General features: G+C 40.1%; 1 protein-coding gene across 1 annotated transcript in view; it reads left to right on the plus strand.

Moving 5' to 3' along the window:
* Window positions 1-24,401, plus strand: part of LOC122815830 (kielin cysteine rich BMP regulator) — a 2,917,372-nt gene that overhangs the window by 1,838,859 nt on the left and 1,054,112 nt on the right. The gene's annotated exons all lie outside the window — the stretch shown is intronic.

The raw sequence follows: 24,401 nt of genomic DNA on the forward strand, positions 1-24,401 counted from the left end.
GCAGACACCAAGGGGACAAGGGCCTAAAGGGCAAAGACAGTTTTGGAAAAACAGGAAGGGGAACAGGTACTGAATTTAAGTACACAGATACAACCTTGTATTTCACCATTTAAGGGGAAATGACTTTGTTTGCAAGGGTTTCATGTTTACAGTTACACAGACATGGAAATCACTGAACCACATTTCTCTCTTTTTAGGAAAGGGTTTAAGTTTGTACCTGGGAGTAAAGTAGATGTCGTGGATGTACTCACAGAACTTAAAATTTACATTAGGAAGTTGAATTTTCAACTGCAGTTTAAACAAGAGGCAGAAAGAATCCCAGAAGGTAGTAGATTTAAGAGAAAGAGCTTATATAACTCACCTATACATCCTACTTTAGTGGATTTCAAAAGAATATGTACAAAGGAAATCCATCAAGCCTATTATTTGCATAAAAATAAATCTTTTAACCTCACAGGAGAGGAAGCCTTAGAAATGAAAAAACGAAGAGATTCAGATCGATACAGGGTGATGAGACCTGATAAAGGGTGTGGGGTGGTTTTGGTGGAAAAAGAAGACTATGTGAATGATATAGCAAACACACTATATGACACAGATCGCTATGAAATAGTTTCCAGAGGCGAAATAGACATAGCTCATAAAAAGCTAATGTTATTCCTGGAAGATAGTTTATTTCAGTGTGTGATTAATGAACAAACTTTTAGATTTTTGTTTAATGACCACCCGTACATAACCACTGCCTTCGGAATTCTGAAAGTGCATAAAACATGTTTTTCACCCACCATATCATCTCATCATAGCAGCACACAACAGTTCTACTTGCTCAATGGTGGTCTTTATTGACCGTTTATTGAATGATACATTAATTCCTATTAAACATGTGTTAACAGATTCATGGGACTTCCTTGGAAAAATTAAACAAGAATATTTCTTAGAATCTAAGGGATTTTCTACTATAGATGTAGTAGACTTGTTTAGCTCCATACCGCATGAAATAGGACTGGAATTATTTTCAGAGGACTTATTAGAATATACTACACTGAGGGGGCCTCTTTTCAATTTTATTATTGATGCTATGGAGACTATCTTACAGCACAACTATTTTAGTTTTGAAAGTAAATTTTTCAGGCAGCTAAGAAGTGTTGCCATGGGGTCAAGCTGTACCCCAATGTATGCCAAATTAGTGGTAGCAGCATGAGAAAGGAGATACATTTTCAACTCAGGTTTTGAAGAAGGGTGGTTTGTTTACTTGCGTTACATGATATTTTTGTTTTATGGAAAAGGGAAAAAAAAATGTTAAAAAACTTTTGTGAATACATAAATAACATTTGTGAATATTTTAAGTTCACTTATAATTTCCACGCTACAGAAATTAACTACCTGAATGTCACCATTAAAAATAACTATGCAACACAAGGGTTTACATCCAAGGTTTTCCACAAGTCCACATATTCAAACAGTTTTTTGGCATTTGAAAGTAAACACCCATATTACATCAAAAGAAACCTAGTTAGAGGCCAGATGATCCGAGGAGCCAGAATGTGCTCCATTATTACAGATTTTAAATTAGAACTAGGAAATTTGAGTTCTATGTTTCTGGCCAGAGGGTACTCCCCAAAATGGTTTACGATTTGACTGATGAAATTCTGTGGGGATGGGGAAATAAGTTTGTTCCACTTTTAGGTCAATATACAACCACAAGTAAGGGTGGGGAGACCCAATAATAATAAAAAAAAAAGAATACACCAACACTATGGTTACACAGTTTGGAACTTTTGATGGTAAAGTCAAGGATATTTTGACTCACAATTGGTTAATATTGCAATGTAACCAAGAGTTAAGTAACAAACTGGGAGAACGCTATCTATTTACAACTAAGATGGGACATAACTTGAAATTTTTGTTTGAACATCCCATCCACCAACAACCCACTCAAGGAGGTACTGCTAGTTGTGGTTTATGCAAGTACTATCCCTATTGTTTACACAGGTAAGGAATTAATGGTAGGTGACCCCCAGAGAAAGATTTATTTGAAAAAAGGGAACTGTGATAGCAGTGAGTTAGAGTACATAGTTATTTGTCAAGACAGTTACATGTTCTACATGGGGAAAACAGAGAGATCCCTACGTAAAAGAATATGTGAACATTTATATGCTATTGAGACACATAATACTAATAATGCTTTATATAAGCATATACTCTCTTGTGGGGTTAGACAAGGATTTCATTTTGGTATCTTGGAAATTATTAACAAAGATATTGGGGGGGGGGATTGGTCAAGTAACATATATAGAAGTGAGTATAGATGGCAGATTTTATTAAATGCCACCCACCCTCCAGGTCTGAATGACCATGTTTCCCTTGTACCTATACTTAAAGAAAGAGCGACCAAACTATGAACTGTGAAAGTTTTTATAGAATGTTTTTGAATAATATATCTTTGTTTTGTATTTATATTAATAATTATTTTCATTTAAAATGGTAATGATTAATACATTTTGATTTTAGAATGACTACTTGAATGTTTTAAAAGTTCATGAATACTTTTATTGGATAATTGAATTATTTAAGTACTTAATTGATGTTAACTAATTCAAAGATAAAAGTACTTTGTGACTGGATGTTAACTGTTTTGATAAAGTCCTGTAGTGTGGCGGACAAAAGCACTTGACTTATTTTGTGGCTGTGAATAAACAGAAGAATTTTACTTTGGACTCTTCTTTTGGTATCAGGTCTGGTTTTGCATGGGTCTACTTCATTTGATCGAAAACTCATTTGACTGATGCCCAATTTGACCTAAATTTCATTTGACTGACAACTCAATTGACTGACTTCTATTTCACCGATAGTTAGACATAGACTTGTGAATTTTCCTTCACCTGTGACTTGCTTGTGATAAAAAGAATTACTGTAACTTACAGCGCTGACTGTTAGAATTCCAATAGTCATGTAAAAAGTAGTGTTGTAGTGTTTCTAAAGGTGGGTTTGTCTCTTTACATTTTTATGGGGAGTATCTAAAGTAATTTGGCAAATGTTTTCTGTGTTCCCAGCAGTAGTGGCAGTATGTAGAGTACTGTAAGGCAAGTTAAAGGTATATGCCCTTTTCCCCACTGTAGTGTGAGCCTGGAGTTGGTATATATAATTAGGGAGGGTGTGGGGGGCACAGCCCCCCGCATTGTGGGGTGCACTGGGCGTATCCCCCCACCTAGTTTGGTTGTACATTGTCCCGTTTCTGTTAAGAGGGTAAGTAAGTAGTTTTTTTAAGTTCTCAAAAGGGTTAGTTATTGGTGTTCTAAGCATGCTTGTCTATGCTTTAAGATTTAGTATGTTGAAATTCAGCATTGTAAGCTGTCAGTGAAATGGGAGTCAGTCAAATGAGTTGTCAGTCAAATGAAATTTAGGTCAATTGGGGGCAGTCAAATGGGTGTCAGTCAAATGAGTTTTAGGTCAAGAGAAGTAGATCCATTTGTCCATTTGTAAATATTTTGTAAATAAGAGTTATTTTTGTATACAAAACAAAGGACGCCTTCTATTTTCGATACATATCATGGAGTCTTTTATATCCACCTGAGTTCATCAACTCATACTAATGGAACCTCAGTTTAATATCTCACTGGGAGGATGGCATACTTGGGAATGCAGCATTACTTGCAATGCTGCACTGCTGTCTAAGTAACTTGAAAATTAATCCAGTCATTTGGAGTGGAAATAGAACCCACAGCTTTCTGATTTTCCAGCACCAAATTCAAGCATGTCACCTGTTCAGCCATTAATACTGCAGTTCAGTTGAAATTGTTGTTGTTACACACATGTGCACATCTGGTGAGGAGGGTAGAGTCTACGTCAACTGCAAGGGGTATCACTCCATCGACTGTCAGGTCATGTGCAATGCTCAGGGCATTATCATGAGTGTGTGTGATGGCAGCTCTGGGAGTTATCACAACTCCCATATCTGGTACGCATCATAGCTGTGCCAGATGTTTGCTATGGGGGACATCCCTTATGACCATCTACTGAGGGATGCTGGCTATGCACTGGAACCATGGATGATGATACCCATCAGAAATGTACACACACCTAACAAAGAACACAATAATGAGGCACATGCACAAACTAGGTACATCACAGAGAGTGTGTTTGGGTTGCTCAAGTTGCTGTTCCATTACCTCAATATATCTGGTGGAGCCCAGCAGTTCTCTCCAGCCCCATATGCACAGATGTTCACAGTATGTTCCATGCTACACAATATCATCCTACAGAAACAACTGTGACAGAATCATCAGAGGGAAGGGACACACAGCCCCCCCACCAGTGCCAAGGTCCCCACAGCCACAGCCACAGCCACAGGGGGACTTGGAAGAGGAACCCCCTGAGCCTGTCCCTGTAGGCTGACATATGCATGCCTAGTATGCCCTGGCCTTGGCAAAGAGGCAACGCATAGTACAGGCACTGACAATCTAGGGTCCTAGGGACTGACAACTCACTCTGACTCACATACATAGTAAAAAGGATGCTAGCCACAACACATGACCTGTACCTTACCATGTATTGGCTGTATACTGTGTGCATCAGAGTCAGCCTTGAAGCACTGTTATCTCAACTGCTGTAGTCACAAGGTAAGTCATTCTTCTTTACAGGAAATGTATGGGGTCCGATGTATGATACCATATGTATGGACCTGCTGCATGTATGCAAGGGAATAGAGAGGGCTACTTGGCTGCCTGCAGAGAACTAACAGCTATGTGGGACAACACGTACTCTCTGTCCAATACTGTCTCCCATAATATGCAGTAGGCCACAAGGCAGCAAAATCCACTGCGCTATTCGAGTGAAATGTCAAACAGTGGGGCCATAGGACAGACACATGACTGTCAATGCTAGAGTCCCTACCTCCAACACAGCCATGTTCCCATACAACTGCAGTAACAGTATGTTAGCAAGGTCATAGCAGCAGACGACACAGTCCCAGGGCTGTCCCAAACAACCTGGCAACATGTCCTATTTCCTCAATATGTAGGGGTCAAAGTTATGTCTGCCTGCTGTTCATAGTGTCAGGAATTAAGCTTCACTTTCTAGTGGCTGGTGTGACTTAGTGGACTAAGTACATTAGCATGGTTGATGGTGTTCATGGTTTAAAGCAGGCTACACCTAAAATTTTTCATGTGAGGTACTCCTATGGTAGGAGTCCCACAGACTGAGAAATATGTCACTATTTGTTACTGCAAGAATGCTGGGCAATGCCAGAGAGGATGGAGGGTTGGGGGCCACAGCTATCAACATTACACATGCACTGAGTAACCTAGAAGGTGGCTAGTATAACAGCAGGTTCTAACAAGTCACAGTAGCAAAAGGATGTACAGGCCATCATGTAATTTTATCAGTACTTACAACAAGTCAGTGGGCACTGTGTAGTTGTATATTACCAAAACAATACAATTGTCTGAGGAGCAGAGTGGGCATATAGGGCAGAATGCTGGACATCCTCCGAAACATGTACAGTCAGAGGTGAGATGTTTGTAACCCTGTGTGTGTGTGTGTGTGTGTGTGTGTGTGTGTGTGTGTGTGTGTGTGTGTGTGTGTGTGTGTGTGTGTGTATGTATGTACGTTTCCCACACAGCACTTCCCATACAGCACTACAGGCATCCCTATTAGGCCTATGTCTGTGCAATGGTCAATCATTTTATGGCTCTCTGACTAGCATCCTCCACAACAGTGACCTCCCTGTGAAGAGCTGCTGATGTCATCCATCTTAACAGCACTGGCAGAACACATAAGCTTCATGGCGCATGTAATAAATATGTAGTACTATAATATGTGCTACTAGATAGGTAGAGGCTCTAATCTCATAAATGGCAACTGTGTGTGTGTGTGTGTGTGTGTGTGTGTGTGTGTGTGTGTGTGTGTGTGTGTGTGTGTGTGTGTGTGTGTGTGTGTGTGTGTGTGTGTGTAAATATACTCCCTTCCAGCAGAGTGTCTGTCTTGACTATCTGTGCATATTGGTTATACATTTTAAAGCCCTGTGAGTAGCTGCTGGCCCTAAACAGCCCACTTCTAACTATGCATAGGTGCTATCTGCCACCACCTACATTTGTAGGTATGGATCACTCAGGTGACATGTAGCAAAGGTAGGATGCATTGTCACAAGGAATGTATGCAGGATTATGCTGTCTGCCCCCATTGCCCCTGACACACTGTTCTACACATATGCACCTAGGTAACCATGCACATATGCAGCTGTTTCTTGCTGATGTCATATTTCTGCTTTGCAACCAAGCCATCCTGAGTGGCTGTACTGCCAGCAAGTCTCCACAGTGTAGCCACTCAGACCTCTCCAAAGAAACATACAAAGTTCTGAGAGATACCTGTCAGAATGCAACACCACTGCTAATCTAACATCATGCAACAATGGTACAAGCATTTTGACTTGTACTCATGATGCACCCCAGCATAACACAACTGCACAACATGTCATGTACTGTACTATAGACACACTGTGCATCAGACACATATTTCCATGTCTCTGCATCAATGGTATGGATGGCAAGAATTTGGCACAAGTATCATCACATGCGCAAGGTGTGATGTGGGTGTGCCAGAGGACTAGGCTGTGCCATACATTTGACATCATGTGTGAGAGTCAGGAAAGGGTGATTGTCAGCTGAGCCATGGAGAGGTGCCATGTGAGTCTGTTGGTGACCTGCATGTGACAGTGATGTATGAATGTGTGCGTGTACACAGTCAAGCCATGTGCTAGCCATACACATGGGTATGTTGGACAGCTGTGGACTGTACATGACAGGATGGACAGTTTACTGTGTCTGGCCACAAACACAGGACCTGGCTTTGTCAGGAATGGCACTGGCACCACCATGCCCCTGGTCAGATGCTGTACTAGTCACTGATGGTGACTGGTGTCTGCTGGGCCTGTTTCCCTCATGGGATATTGGGACCACCCTGGACCAAGTGCCTATGTCTGCCACATCATGGTGTGGACAGCACCTTCCCATCTATAGTGCTGCAGGTGCTGTCACTACAGGAGCATGAGTGTGCATGGCCACATGGACTCTCAGCCACATGTCTGACGTCTTACTTTCACCACATGTTCTTGCACAGACAACGTGCAGTCAAGGACTATCAATGTCTCACCCCACTGCCTGTCCACTACATAAGTGAAATGATGCATAGCATCACCAAAGTGGTAGAGGGAGTCATGGATGTCAGACAGTGATACATCCATGATCCTAAGCATCCATCTGGTGTTGTGTTTGGAACATGCCTGTGCCTCCATGATGGACTGAAACATGTGTTGGGTGACTCTTGATGTGACACCTGTGACAGGTGGTGGAGGGGCAGCAGTCCTCTGAGCATCCCTATCAATCTGCCTGTGTGGGACTTTTCCAGCTCTCTGGCTATGGCCAGTGTCTACACTAACTGATGCCATTGTTGCCACACTCTCATGCTCGATGCTGCCCCACTCTGATTCTTCAATATCTATGGTCATAGAGGACTGGGTATATGTGGGCATACTGACTGTGTGCAGGAACAAACCCATGGGACAGATTCAGGCCCCAGCAACCCCACCTGTGCCTCACTCTGGCCACCATCATCATCAGAGTCTGATGAGATGCTGACATCAGATTGTGAGCAGGAGAAACTCCAACCTCCATGGTCACCCGTGAAGAGGAAGACAAAATAAATACATTACTACCTGCACTGTTATGTATGTTGATTTACACACACACACACACACACACACACACACACACACACACACACACACACACACACACACACACACACACACATAAAGGTAAGGTGTCACAAGTGCAGTACACATACCACATCTTATTTCTGATCCCATGCACAACACACATGCAGACTACAGCATACACACACAAGACAGGCCAAGTAAACCACATGCTCTACAGCTATGTCCAGTTAATGTTGCCACTACTGTACAACTTTGAGATTAGCAATATATCAATGTATGTGATAGACCTACACTTAAACACAGTGCATCTGTCTTCAGCATACTATTGCCCCCCCTGCATAGCAGACTGCATGGACCTTCACAAAAATAAGTGCAAATATGTTACAGATCCTACACATACACTACTGTGATTACTAATACAATTCATTGCAGTTAACCCATCTGAGACCGAACATACAAATAGTGTACATACAAGTAGTGTACTCTGGCTTAGCATATCGATTGTGTATACAGCAAAATGTTAGCCCTTAATATTGTTTGGGTATATATGAGCCATACAAACTCATTATCACACTCACTGGGTACCTGCTGTACCTATGGAAAGGTAAGGAAAAGGTATTGTCAGCAATAGCAAATGTAGCATTGTTACAGGATAATATGTGCATATAATTTGCATGTATAGTAGGTACTATGATACTGCCTACATTGCTGACATTCTGAGTATGGGTGCACAGGTGTGCGTTACAAACAACCCCCCCCAGTGCAGATTGACCTGATATCCGTGTACTGGTATGCAGAGGCTGCCACAATGACTGATACAGTATTACAGTGATGCACACAGGAGACGTACCTGAACGCTCCTCTGCTGTGGAGGCTGTGGCACTTACCTCCACAATGTATAGGGTGATGGAGGCTTGGAAGCTGGTGGTTGATCCCCAGTTTGCCAGGAATTCCTCTGTGGCCAAGAGTGTCTCTACTGCTGCAGTGGCAGCATAGTTTCTGGCCACAGCAGTGGCCCTTTGCCATGCAGTATTTACCATGTCCATCACCCTGTGACGTACTTGCTCACAGCTTCTGTCCTGTAGCCCTACACAGTTCACTGCTGTGACAAGGTCAGCCTACATTGCTCATGATTGTGGCAAGTCCCGGAGAACACAATGACATGATGCAGTCTTAGGCCATCCAGGATCACATCATTTTCTGCAGCTGTAAATGGTGGGCACCTCCATCTTTACATCTTATCTGAAAGTCAAGAATAGGGGAACACATCACAGGACCACATACATTGCTCACCACTATGTTCACACCCTGCACATCCACATTGACCTGTACTATGCACTGCTACCTCTCACTTCATACCCTGCCATCTATTACCACAGTCTGTATGTGGTTATCAGCAATATAATTGCAATACCGGTTATATCCCTGTGTCATGTGATGGAGTTTGCTGAATGTCTACACCCCCATCAATGCCACCAACTGTGTGGTTTTCCCTATGGCTGACATCCCACTAGTATGTCAGACAGCCACTGTTCAACAAACAGGTGTGTGTTATTATGAGTATATGGGGATAGTCCAACAACAGCTGTGTGCCACAATGACAGACAGCAATTCAAATGTACTGTAGGGTATCTTCCCTGTAGGTGTCCTACTTCTCCAGTACACAGATGTATGCAGAATGTGTATGTGTGCCTGATATATGTGGTCCCTTTGCCAGAAACATGTGGATGTATGACAAACAGTTGGACAGTAATTGTTGTTTTTTCTTAGACTGTGGAGAATCTGACTGTCACATGCCAGAACCTTCAAAACACAATTTCTGCTACATTAATATCTGTTACTATATTCATACCTTTATGTTGTATGATCATTGTGTACACTCTGTCATTGAGGTTGGGCCTGTGTCCCACACTGCTAATGGCTATGACCTGCAGTTCTTCTGTATGGGGTTGCCAGGTGTAGTAGCCTTAGCTGTCAAGCAATGAGATACAAATGTCGACAACACAGTGATCCAGCCAGAGTACATCAGAGACAGTCAGGGACACCGGTACAATGTCTGAGCTATTCTTGTGTGAGTTTCACAGACTGAGAGGAGCTGAATGACAGTACATCATGTGATATGCCATCTCTGTCCACCATTACTCATTGTCACTATGTCTCACACACAATCCAGTGGCATTCGTACAGGAGCCAACTGTTGTCAAAGGGAGTGAGAGAGCCACAGCTGTGATCTAAGTCACAGCAGGCAGAGTTGAAAAGCATGTTTGTAGCTTTTGGACAGCAGACTATCAGCAACATGTCATTCCCAGAGATTTATTAGAGACCTACTCTTGTACTCCCTATTCCTCATAACTATATCCTCCCATCTGCATCCTATTAGATGTGGACTTGTATTACATGCCTGGTAGAGTGCTGTAATCATTTTGTGCAGAAATCCTAAAGAAAACTGATTCAGAAATCACAGTCTGGCTTGGTAAAGCAAGGTACAGACCTGTTAACCATAGGCAGTTCCTTGCCTTTTGTAGGTAATGCTCAATAACAGGTGATTGCCTGTGCACCAATCAGTGGCTCAAACTTGCTAATTGCATCCAAAACAGCTGGGTTGCAATTTCATTAGCCACTGACATGGCACAGCAGTGCAATATTTAAGGCCTTCATATAGGGCTTGACCCCTTTCCTAGTCTTTGAGATGGATACAAGTGAGGTGTGGAGACTACAGCATCGTAGAGGGTAGGTACAAATGCTGTCCACTGTTGGGATTTATGTGGTATGTCCACTGTTTTGCATGTTATGTGTGGCCATTGTCAAATGACTTTCTGATTATGTGAAAGTTCAGTGTTAAACAATGTGGGTTGAGGTCAGTAAGGGAGAAGACACATATGAGTGTCATACGTCATACACATCAGAATATGCATGCTGCTGCAGTAGTTGCTGGTCTATCAGTTGTGTATGTTTGTAGGGGCAGACTGTGACACATGTTCCTGTCACTTGACCTCTGCCCCCCACCCCTTCATGTATGAGTGCAGTGTAGATCCCTTGTTCTTGGGGGTTGTGAGGTATGCTAAGTCTGTAGTGGGTAGCTGAATATACTGCTGCATATGTTGCAGGCTGCAACTGCTGCCTTTTGTCCAGGACTCATACTGGGGAGTATGAACACACTGGAGGACAAGCTATATGTGTCATTGAGGGAGCATTGTCAGGTCTGTCATTACAGCAGAGCCAGGGTGAGGGTACCCTTAACAGTCCAGGTGAGGCATGTGCTTAAGGTACCTGTGTTATGTAACAGTGCCAGTCAGAGAGTGTTAGGTGACATATAGGTAGCCTAGACATATTTGTGCAGTGTGTCCCTACCTACAGATCTTTGATATGCTAAGATGGGTAGCAGTGAATGAAGTAGCAGCAACCTGTTTTGATTAAAATTGCAGGACTCTGTCATTATTTGTTGCATTCACAAGCATGTAATTGAAATGCAACCCAATAGATTCAAACCCAGGACTGTGGTTGGCAAAATGTACAGCCTGCTAGGGATTTAACAGACTGAGCTAATGTTGCAGAAGGTGTATTTGCTAGATATATGTGCATGCATACATGTTACACAGGAGTCACATTAGCATGTGTGTGTTTGGATGGGCATGGCATGTGACACTGAACTGTCTGTCATGATTTTCTAACCTCACTCTGCACTGACTTATCAGTACTTTAGTGCACAGAAAAGGTTTTGTGAAAACTGTGCCACAAATAGGTGGCACAACTGTGGAGATTCTGCAAAAGTCTGTGCAGCTGTCAGCTATACTTGCTATCCCTTGCCTCAAGTACATGCATCATTATTTATTTGGCTGTGTACTTGTTTGGTGTCTACATCACGGTCCCAAGTACACCACCAGTTTTTCCATTATATGTACAAGCAGTGTATCATTGGCAGTCAGGATATGTTTATGGAAACACGTGTGTTACTTCAGAGCTGATGCACTAAGCTATAGTTGACAGGGTTCTGGGTTTGAGACTTGGCATGGGTAATTATTTTGCAGATGTGCCTAACAGTGTCAGAAACAGAAAAGGTGATTAAGGCAGTTTTTAGCAGTTTTAAGTGGGTTTGCATGGATTTGCGCAACAAGCCACAATGCAATGCACCATGTAGTTCCACTTAAACCCGCACTGATTTTAAAAAATTAGAAGAAAAATGGTGATAGGAAAGTGGTGAAATGGGGGCAAGCAGGGGGAAAAATGTACTGACAGGCAGGTAGGGATGTGCAGGATGGGTGTAGGAAAGGAACACAGTTCTCCATTTCTTCTACAGCAACAGCTGTGGAGGTTGTAGACTATTTGGAATTTGGAGCCTATGAGGGTATCATAAATGTGTTGATTGATTGATGTAATGATTAAAGTGTGTCCAGTGGGCACGGCTGTGAAATGGAGAGCTATGTATTTGGTGATATTTTTTGTGGGACAGATGCCCATTTGTTTTTTTAAATGAGAGAGTGGAATGTTGGGGAAGGCATATAGGTATGTGTGGGGAGGTAAGTTGGGTAGGAGAGGTAGCATTTGCAAACAGACAAACTGTCAAGACAGCATGCAGGGGTGGTGTGTGACACATCAGGGGGACTAAACACCTTGGACGAGGAGGGTGTTGTGGAATCAGAGAGACATGTGCGCCCAGACAGCAGCAGTGAGAGTGAGCTCCCCACCCATGGGCAGTCAACACTGCTTTTTTACTGCCCAGAAGTGGTTGTGCCGGGGACTGGGTGCTGGGGCCACCTCTAGGTTGGCCAGTCTGGTCTCAGTCTGATGCAGATGATCCTCATAGCCATGGTGCACAATCATGCACCATCCCTGGTAGCTGTTACTGGGTGACAACCCCCCCCCATGCCCACTCCCAGGGGATAGATGGGCCCCATCCCCTGAGGCAGTTTCATCCATAGATGGTGGAGGGCCAGCAGAGGAGGTAGCACCAGTTTGGGTCCCAGATGTGCTGGGATCCAGTGCCATGGCTGGCTGAGGAAGGGTAGGTGGATCACGAGGAACTGGTCTACCCACTCAAGCTATGGTGTTGAGGTATTTCAAAAATGTATAGGTTAGTAATGAATAGAATATTTCATTAGTTATAACAGCATGTCAGAAAGTTGCAAATAACCCAGTAACATCACATTGCATAGCACATGGAACACAACAATAACTGAGATAAAAGTCAGTATAGTAACAGCATGCCAGTAACAGTTACGGCATATGGCCAACAACATAGGTATTTCAACAAGGTATGTTAGTATGCAACCATTGTAATACATAACAATAATAAAACACAAGGCCCAACACAATGTTTTGGAACAGCAGATGTTAATAGTAAATCATAACCAACATATAACAATAATAAAGAATGATGCAGGTAAGGGTGGGGGGAGAGAGAAATACAGTTCATTAATAATGGTATAGGCTATATTTGCAACTGTACTTTTATATACTCTACATGTCTCCCCTTACTTTATGTATATGAGTGCTCTATAGCGTCTGTTACCCGTACATACCTCTCAAGCTATCTGCATGGGACAGTATGGGCCAAGGTGTAACACCTACAGGTACACAACTACAGGGGACTGTTACATGTCAGGGGGACATATATGACTGCCAAGGTATACTGTGGACTGAGGTAGTGTGACTGTACTATTCACATGTCCATGATAGATCTGTGACCGAGGGATTACGCAACAGTGATCACATTCTGTGACAACATGATACTTGAGAGACATGTATCGTGCACAGTACAGAGATTTTATGACTATTATGCCCTCCTTGGCAGGCATGGGGTTAGGCTATCAGCAGACATCCACAGATTCAACAGGCATACAGCCATACTAAGATTATACATTTTATTTTTTGTATTGACTTTTATTAGTATTGTACCTGTTCCCTTTATTTTCTGGCATCTTATCACATTGCTGAGCAATCCTGTTAACACTCTGGTACATCTGAACACAGAAATTATTAACCCATTCTAATGGCTACTACAACCATTTATTTATCTGTAACTCATGTGGGAGACCATCCATTAGCAATACATAAGTGATTCAATAATATTTACTAGTACTTGTCACTGGATTCGAGCCCCTGTCTATGTGTGACCAAATGTATATCACACCTATCTTTTATCAAACTGAGCTACTGAGCCACTGCTGCATATCAGTTGACTACCTGTATTACCGGGTCCATTTTGTTACCAGTTGAGCTCTAGGCAGAGTGTTATACAAGACTGCAGTGATACTTGAACACACATGCATTAGATCCCTGCATGACAGAGGTTGTAGGTGAACTGTGGATTAATACATGGAATGCATGTGTAGACAGCAGACTTTTAGGGGGTGGGAATATCTGTGATGTGTACAAACCGTAGGAGTGCTGGGTTGGCTACCTGACCCATATACAGATGCAGATGGTATATTTGCAGTCTACAGCTATTACAGTTTCATACTTGCCTGCAGCAGCATACCTAAGAGCAGGAATGCATATAGCTGAAATGCAATGGTTAACACAAGACAATCCTGACATACACAATATACCCTGGGCGTTCTAATTATTTCTTCAGATCTTAGTGCAGAACAAATATCATAATGCATTATATCTTGTAGTACAGCTCCACATCCACAGTTTAGCAGAACACTTTTTATTAACTAACCTTCAGTCAATTACTGGTATTGTGTGTGTTTGTACATCACAGCAGATGTAATACTCGATTTCATGACCAACAGCCCAAGATACACACATATCGACAACACAGCTTTATTAGGAGTGATGTCATGGTAATGACTGCTATATATTTCCAGTCTTTATTCAAGAACAGTTCATACAATGCAGGTGTTGCAATACAGCTGTAATTCCACACTTAATGCAGTAGAAACATTTATTTCCTTCACAGTATTAATGCAGTAGAAACTTTATTCCCTTAACATTATTAATGCAGCAGACACCTTTATTTCCTTCACATTATTAATGCAGTTAAAACTTTATACCCTTACCATTAGTAATGCAGTAGAAGTTTTATTTCCTTAACATTATTAATGCAGTAGACACTTTATTTTCTTAACATTATTACTGCACAAGAAACTTTTTATTTCCATAACATTTTCAGGTGTCATTTTTTCATCTTTATTGAATTGTACCTGGCATTGCTCACTTATTTCAGTCCAAGCAGTTACTAATTTACTCCTTCTTGTTTATATGACTGTAGATTGCAAGTTTCATTTGTACTCAACACACTCATGGTGCAACCTGGGCCAGGTGCCCTGCATGGGTCTGTGGGTTGTGAGCTCTCATCAGCTTTGGGGAGAGAGACACACTATTATGCATACCTGTCTGTCACACATTCAGAGTAGGTTTTGGTAAAATGAATAAAAGTCCTATTGTTTTTTTTTTTTGGCCAAACGTAAAGATTTTTGTAATTTAATAGAAAATGTACCAGGTATTGCATACAAACGGAGAAGAATATTAGTGATATGCTTGTCCATGGAATGTTTATTCATCTGTGGTAACTGTTGATGTAAGTGTTCCCCTTAAAGGGACCATTCCACGTGAGAACTGTTGTAGTTGCAAGCACGTAGTATCACATTTTAGTGATATTAATGGTAGAAAATACGAGTTAAGAAATAGTTTTAGTTGTAATTCATTTGGAATAATTTATGCCCTCAAGTGTCCCTGTAATAAATTTTATATTGGGGCGGTGCAGTGGTGCAGCGGTTAATGCTGTTGCCTCACAGCAAGAGGTTCTCCGGTTCGATTCACGGCTGGGGTGCCTTCTGTGTGGAGTTTGCATTTTCTCCCTGCATTTGCGTGGGTTTCCTCCGGGTACTCCGGTTTCCTCCCACATTCTAAAGACATGCTTCTGGAGCATTTCTCCCTGGGCCTCCACTGAAAACAAGATCTGTGGAGCCCAGTCGGACTTTCCCGGTCAACAAATGTTAAATAAATAAAAAAATAAAAAATATTGGTGAGAGTAAGAGGGCTTTTAAGATACAGTTGCAGGAGCACTTAAGGGATATTAGATAGGTTAGGATGGAAAGTCCAGTTGCTGCCCATTTTTATGATTGCCATCATGGGGATGAAAGGGGAATTCTAGCAACAATGTTAGATCAAGTATATTGTGGCCCATTTGAAAATGAAAGCATTACAATGAAGTTATGGTACAAAGAAACTGTTTTTATACTGAAATATGATATCTTGGTTCCCAAGGGTTTAAATTTGGAGTATAGTTGGAAGGTTTTTATTTAATGAATCTGATTAAGGTCTTATTAATTTATTTAGGGTGTAATTGATGATGCAATTGTGTCTTAATTGAAGTTGTCATATAAGGAGAATGTCTTTTATGTGTTACTGTTTTACTCTGTAAAGGCTGTTTACCGAGGCGCTAGAGAATATTGGTTTATTAAAAGATTTTGGGATCATCTGGCTGTTGTTTTGTTGTTCTGCTGCTTGTTTCATTTCTGTGGTGGTTTTGGATTTGATTTTATAGCCAGTGATCCTGATTTACACTTTCCTAGATTATTTTGGGAAGCCAACATGGATGCCAGTCAGAGATGCATGGACAATTTTATTGTGACTACAAATGAGAGTGTTAATCCTATAGAGACTAGTGGTAACCCAGGTAATAATGTGTGCAATAAATTGATGGAGAAAATAGAGGATGATAGAAGGTAGGGGGTAGCAACCCTTTTGTTTCTGTTGGACAGTGTTCCATGCCTAAAGTCTCTACGGAGTGTTTGGGACTTTTAGAACAACTGGAAAAATCGTTTTTTAAAGAGGCTTCCATTTTTCTAAATATACAGAGCCTCCAAAAGTATGTTAAACTTGATGTTGCCCCTAGGGATTAAGAGCAGTTAAAGATACTTTTGCACCATTTGATTCCACCAGTGAGGAAAATCAAAGATTCCAGGCCAGGTGGGTGACAATACAGATGAGGGACGTTTAAACAATTTCAAAAAACATCAAATGGGCAATGACTCTAGTGTCGGGACTGCAGAGGAAGGACAATATAAACACAATAAGAGAGGAAAATGGTATTAGTAACAGCGACAATAAGTGTATTTTGAATTGTAATTATGTAATTAATTTGTCTGGCTATGCTTTTGTTGATGACGAATTTTCAGTATTGAATTTTGGCCTCAAATTTGTGCCAGCTACCTTACCACGGCTTTATCTTTTAAAAGGGGATATTTTTAAATTTGTAAGGAAAATTTATTTAAAGTATTATTTTTCTAATGTGGCAATGAATAAGAATACTAATTTTATTAATTCAGATGATGATATGAATGAAGGTTTTTATTCTTGTGATTCAGAACCTGATGTTAATGCCTATTGCCCTTTGAGTACAAGTAGTGTAAAGTATAGTAGTGATTTTATGCCACTTTTTATCACGAAGTAGTGCAACAATTTTCATCTATGTTTAATTATGGGGTGGAAAGTAAATATAAACAGTTTTTTGATGACATCTATTAAGTAAAAGTTTAATCTGATTGGAATGAGTAGAAGGCGTTGCTTGCCCTTAGTAATAAGAGGGAATTAATATTTAAACCCTCTGATAAGGGTAGCAAACTGGTTGTATTGAATATACATCAATATGTGTATATGAGTTTACAGCATTTGAATGACATGAAAGTTTATAGTGCTGTGGATATTAATAAATATCTATCCGCCCAAGTGGAATTTAAGGAATTGTTATATATGGGTTGTAGGTTAAGTTATTTTTCAAGAGAAGATATAGATAAGAAATTTAATACTGATGCTTGTAGTATGGCCTACTTTTATTGCTTACCAAAGGTTCATAAGCATTTAGTTAACCTCCAGGATGGAATATTATATCTGCCTGTAATTATTTTACCTATAATATGGGTTTATTCTTGCACAGTTATTTACTTCCTTATGTTATGAAATTGGAGTATTATGTGAAAGACACTTTTTGTTTCTTAGATAAAATTTCAAACATAGTTTGGAAGAATCACATGTATTGGATAACTGTGGATGTGGTGAGCCTATATACCAACATAGACCACAAATTTAGGCTAGAGGCTCTTTCCTATTTTCTGGACTACAGACCAGTGTCAGTTTATGTAATTGAATTGATTTATTTTTGTTTAACCAATAATTATTTTGAGTTTAATGGGAAATTGTATAAACAGTTACAAGGCACTGCTATGGGAGCAGCTTTTGCCCCTATGTATGCCAGTTTGTTTATGGGTTTATGTGAATTTCAGTATATTTATGTTTCAGAAATTTTTAAGAAATATATGTGTAGATATTTTCGATTTATTGATGATCTAATATTTTTGTGTGATGGGGTTATGAACTGGTAGGTGATTTTATTAAATACTTACATACTAATAGATTTAATTTAAAATTTAGTGATTTAAATGTAGGTTGGCAGGTGACATTTCTAGATGCTTTATTAGAAGGCTTGTATGGGTAGACTATTCATACAAGAATTCATAGGAAGTTTATTGATGGCAATCAGTATTTGAATGGGCGGAGTTGACACTCTTCTCAGACTTTATCAGCACTCCCTTATGGTGAGTTCCTTAGGTTATGGAGACTTTGTAATGATGAAAAGGAATTTCGTCAGCAGTTGGAATATACAAAAGACATGTTTATTAGAAGGGGGTATGATGTATATAAACTGAATTCAAGTATTCAAGATATTGTGAAGGTTAGGAGTGATCGCGGATTTTCATACCTAATAGGGAACCTAAAGTTCAGGAAAATAGTGATAATACTAAAAAAAATATTTTTGTAACTACTTCTAGCCCTTTTAGTCCTGAAGTAATAAAAATGTTAAAGTACTATTTTTTTGTTTTTTTTGGCTAAACGTAAAGATTTTTGTAATTTAATAGAAAATGTACCAGGTATTGCATACAAAAGGGGAAGAATATTAGTGATATGCTTGTCCATGAGAGGTTTATTCCACCTGTGGTAACAGTTGATGTAAGTGTTCCCCCTTAAAGGGACCATTCCATGTGGGAAATGTAGTTGCAAGCACGTAGTATCACATTTTAGTGATATTAATGGTAGAAAATATGAGTTAAGAAATAGTTTAGTTGTGATTCAATTGGAATATTTTATGTCCTCAAGTGTCCCTGTAATAAATTTTATATTGGTGAGAGTAAGAGGGCTTTTAAGATATGGTTGCAGGAGAACTTGAGGGATATTAGGTTAGGATGGAAAGTCCAGTTGCTGCTCATTTTTTATGATTGCCATTGTGAGGATGAAAATAGCCTTCTAGGAACAGTATTAGATCAAGTATTTTGTGGTCCATTTGAAAATGAAAGCATTAAAAAGAAGTTATGGTATAAAGAAGCTGTTTCTATAGTGAAATATGATACTTTGGTTCCAAAGGGATTACATTTGGAGTGTAGTTGGAAGGTTTTTATTTAATTAATCTGATTAAGGTGTTATTCATTTATGTAGGGTTTAATTGATGATGTAATTGAGTCTTAATTGAAGTTGTTATATAAGGAGAATATTTTTCATGTGTTACTGTTTTACTCCGTAAAGGCTGTTTGCCAAGGTGATGAAGAATATTGGTGTAGTAAATGATTTTTGGATCATCTGGCTGTTGTTTTGTTGTTTTGCTGCTTGTTTCATTTCTGTGGTGGTTTTGGATTAGGTTTTGGTAAAACAATGATAACAATACTTACAAACTCATGGGGCATTCCTGTCTCGAGCGTCTTGGACCCAGGTGACCAAAAGATCACTCTCATGACACTTCAGGTCATCATAATGATGACACACCTGTTCACCTGTGCAGGGGATATCAGTTGTACTGGTAAGATTGTGTGCCAGCTGGTCCCAGGCCTCTGCCTTGTACTCTGATCCCTGGAACTGACCCTGCAGCAGCTGGACATCATGGTCTTTAACAAGGAGTCCAACCATGACCCTGGACTCCAAAATGCCCCAATGCTGAACTCAGAAGTGCACACCCTCTCCAACTCCTGCCATAGTCTCTGCCAAGATCAAACTCCAACAGATTATTGCTGCATTCCCACCTGTTGCACTTAAATAAGCCTGTTTTTCCATCCTTTAACGCCATTGAGCAATTTTTAAAAATGCGACCCTTCACTTAGCACCGCACAAATATCCTGAGCTCAGGTGAGCACTGGTGAAACTGGCAATGCTTAGCAATGCTTAGCAGTATGCAAACCAGCTTAGCTGGGCTAGGCAATGCTTAAACTGGCATTGCTTAGCAGTGCTTCACACTGCTTAGCAATACGCAAGCCAGCTAAGCTGTGCTAAAACATTCCTTGTTTAAGCAGTGCTTGGCAAGACTAACTTTGCTTAGCAAAGCTTAGCTAAGTGCAGCAACACAGGATTTAAAATTTATTATCAGAATTTGTATTTGCAAAATAAATGCTTCATAATCTGTCTGTGAATTTGAACCCTGCACATAAGGCTGGCACTCTAACCATTTGGTTACATGTACATGTAGAATTCTGCTATACTTTTACATGTACCTCTCTGCTACATTGAAGCACTAAGTGCCACCCTGCACAAACCCAGTCAGCTGTGCTTAAACTTGACCTTTGCATTCATAATTAAATGTATCTGGCTTCTATTTTCAGATGTCTGGCAAGTGTCCACTGCTGCACACCATGCCGTGCAAACACACACACACACAAAAAAAATTAATTAAAAAAAATTCTAAACTTTTACATATATATGCCTACATTGATATCCAGCACGTTGACAATGCAGGGGGTGTATCACTCATCTCCAGACAGAGTGACACACTCCCTACACTGATTCAGTAAGCATGTTACATGGCTCTCCCTCAGTAACGTGCCTTGATTAATATGCATGGTGCATTACTGAGGGGTTTTGCATACACTGCTACGTTACCTTCCATGTAGGCTTTACACTATGCCTACATGGACTTTATTAAATCCCCAGGTTTTCTGAACAACATCAATATCAACAGTTCTGAATTTTAAATACATTTTCTTTTTATACTGCAGTCCAAAATTCAAAAATATAACCCTTCTATATTGCCATCTCTCCTTTCTTTCCACCTCATACATAAGCTTTTCTAACAAACCAAATGTTTCAAATGTAACTTAAAAATTCCCAGTACTTAAATGTATTAATGCTCCGATGTCCTTTACACTAGAGACTAAATGTAACCATTTAAATATGTTAGTTTGTGTCTTACTGCAGGCTTTTTAGTTCTGAATTGATACCTCTCTGTAACTTTCTGTTACTATCTTCTACATTCTGCTCCCATCTTCCTTTGTCTTCCTGTTCTTACAGCATCTACATAAGATTTTTATATCCTGTTGCCAGTGCGTGTGCCCTGAAAGCTAGTCACATCACTACTCACACATACAATTGTTTTCTGCTCCCTTATCAACAAAAGCTACTTCTTTGTCCACATAAATGGTTGTTTCTCCTTCTTCCACATCCATAATTTCATTAGCTACCTCACTCCAACTTAGGTCTGCATTTTGTGGTTCACCCTGATTTTTCAGCTTCAGTAAATAGTCCTTGGCATATGATGTTTTCATTATAGTCTAACGGTGGTGTTTTTCAAGACTGGCCAAGCTACACATATTTCTGAATTTTCCCCTCTGTATGAATCTGCTAACCAAGCTGTTTCATATTATATATTACATCATTTGTTTTCAAATGCCATCACAGTTTATTTATTTATGTTACATTTGCTTATTTAATTTTGTTACCCTGGTAGATAGATTTAGAATATATGTCTGATTTACAAACTATACACGTAATGTCTAGCAAACCTAGCCAGTTAAATGTTTGTCATTTGGTAAGAATGGGCAACTGAAAGGCAGATTTAGTAATGTGGTTTAAAGAGTTACATAATTTGCTTTACTTTTCAATGTTAGCCAACAATTTTGAACCATTTACATTTAGTATCTTTCGTTAATATATTTTTTATGCTTTTGTAAAGGTAATATTGTTGTGAAGTTGTCTAATTTGCATGTGGTAAGTTGTTCTACAAAGGAGGAACTATTTTGAGGATTAATGGCTTCATTTCTGTGGTAAGAACAGTGAAGGGATGTATTAGTAGTAGAGTTCATGAGTCATGTCTCAAAGAATATTTAGTGGACTTATACAGACTTGTTTTGATGGGGTAGTTAGTACCTTGCATATAATAGTTTGAAGGTCACAGAGTTTAACAAAAAGGTGGTTGACAGGCATTTATTTCTCCAAAGTGTGCAACAATAATGTGCACTAGGGGAGAAAGATTTATAAAGATGAGAGGTTTGTTTTAAGTGATTTGCACTGTGTGGGTGTCTTGAGGAGAGAGAAGGACAATCAAGCCATAGGACATTGTATTACCCAGACATGCTGGAGGTTGCCATACATATCTTGTATAAGGCATGTGTGCAACCTTAGTTCCACACAGCAGTGCTGTAGCCAATCTTCAGTGCTAGGGACATGCAGTGACACCATGATGCAGCACTACTTTGCACATTGTGTGATCAGCAAACATGCTTCTATGTACACGGGGCTATCATTTTGTTCCTTAAGCTTTCATTAGTGAGTGACCATGGCTACTTCAGGCACTGTATAATGCAGGACTACATGTTAGTGTGTCAGGGAGTCTATTACCATCATTGCATTACCCATTTTGGTGAACTTCACTTGCTTTGTCAGTGGGATACAGGGGTTAAGGATACAGTACCAGACATATATTGTAAGCATTGTTTTTCAGTTCTTTTGGCTTCTGCTGTCTTTCACATTTTATATATATACGAAGGACTGCTTACATTGTTTTCTGGTAGTACAAGAGTGAGAACTTAACATGATTTAATGTTACAGAAAGCAGAAGCAATTCTCCTGGCAGCCAGAAGTGTTTTATGCCTATACCAGTCCACTGTGCTACCGTGACTGTGTTTCTAGCATATGTGTGCAATCATTATTCTGATTGTATTATCTTTCTGCAGTCCATTGATAGAAAAAGAGGAGGTGATACTATATTCACCTCAGTGTGCGGGCCAATGTCTCTTATGCTGGGTTGCCAGCAACTGCTACAGCTGCCTATTAGCAGAAGAATAATGATTCCTTTATTAAAGGGAGTTACTGGAACACTCCCATGCTTATTTATCAGGGGAGTAGCAAAGACTGTTCTTCTTAAAGTGGCTGGGAGAGGTCTGCCCTGGTCTCTTAGCATCAGTTGAGGACAATGCTTGTGATTGATGTTTGGCAGCAAATGGATGCCCCCCTTAACTTACCTTAACAACTTGGAGAAAATGTTGGTGTAACTTGTGGAACTGCATGACTGGCAGGACCTGTTTATCAGGCCACTAAGAGAGTAACCAGCCCATATCATTGGCCACCCAAGCAAATTATGTCTGCATTTTTGTCATCTGGGCTTACCTGGCATTCAGCCATGCCTGCATCTTACTCTATCCCCAACCTGGTGTTTTCTGTCCCTTATGTGTAATAAACCATACCTTATTTGTTATCCGTCCTTCTCATCACTACTTGCCCATTTCTGTATGTCTTTGCCCATTAATTGTCCTCCCAACTGCCTATATGTCTGTTTGTCTGAGTCTCTGTTTTATGTTTGCTTGTCTGCCCTCGTTGCCTACATACCTCATCCACAGCTTTCCACTCTCTTCCTACGACACCTATCATTATTTTCTTTAAATAAAAACAGGGGCTCTTTTTCCAGAAAAAACAAATTACCTGACCCCCTTTCATACATTATGGTTACTCTTGAGAGTTTTCCTCTACCTACTATTTTTCCCTTTCCTACTTTTATCCCCACTTTGTATATTGAAATGGGTTTGCAGTTTACTGTGTACCACCTACAGTGGTTTACCTGGTTGGTAATGACTTGCACTTCTTGTGATTGATTGCCATTAAATGGCAAAATGTGATGTTATACTATGCACTTGAAAACACATTGACGTGGTGAGCCTAGCCTGCCTTTATTGTGACTTATGTCACAGAAGTTACACATCCTGCTGTACAGCTGCAAACCCGAGTGTTCCTTCTTCTATCAGTATTATGCTTCTGGTTCTGCATTCCTTTGCCCAAACTGCTGGGGCTGTTCAGTGCCTAATAAAAGTCTGATTAACTGTGCCGTTGTTCATGCAGTAACTGCCTCAGACATCAGTACTTCACAGGTATATAGCACTTGGCTATGAATCTCAGCTGGTAGAATGGATTTCGTTCTGCAGTGTATGAATTAAATACCCTTCTTCTCAACATGCTAAATTTTCATACCATGTATTTTACTTGCTCCTGCAAAAAAATGAATTGTTGGTAATTCAATTCTGTATGTGGTGCCAGTAAAAGAACAGCAAAAACAATCAAACATCAGTCATGTTTCCTGTAGTTTGCTGCAAAATCCAATGTACTTTGTGTAAACTACACGAGAATGTTTAAATAAATTCTACCAGTAAAATATGATTGACAGAGTAGTGCAGTTAAGCTATTTAACTAACTCATTCAAAGAGAACAGTAGCACTATAAGGTCCCATGTCTGCAAAAGTACATTTTCAGTATGCTGAACAGTGTACTGTTGCATATATGCAAGATATCAAACATTAATTCATTTTCCATACCTGTCAGTAGTGTTATAGGTCCTATTCCATTCCAAAATGTAGGCTTCTGTGGTAACCAGACGTTAATAGGTATAAAGATTAAGACAGTTTTCGATTGAAAATGTAGCACAAAAATCTCACACATG

Source organism: Protopterus annectens, chromosome 11.part0 (assembly GCF_019279795.1).
Source record: "Protopterus annectens isolate FY-2018-M chromosome 11.part0, PAN1.0, whole genome shotgun sequence".
Lineage (NCBI taxonomy): Eukaryota > Metazoa > Chordata > Ceratodontiformes > Protopteridae > Protopterus > Protopterus annectens.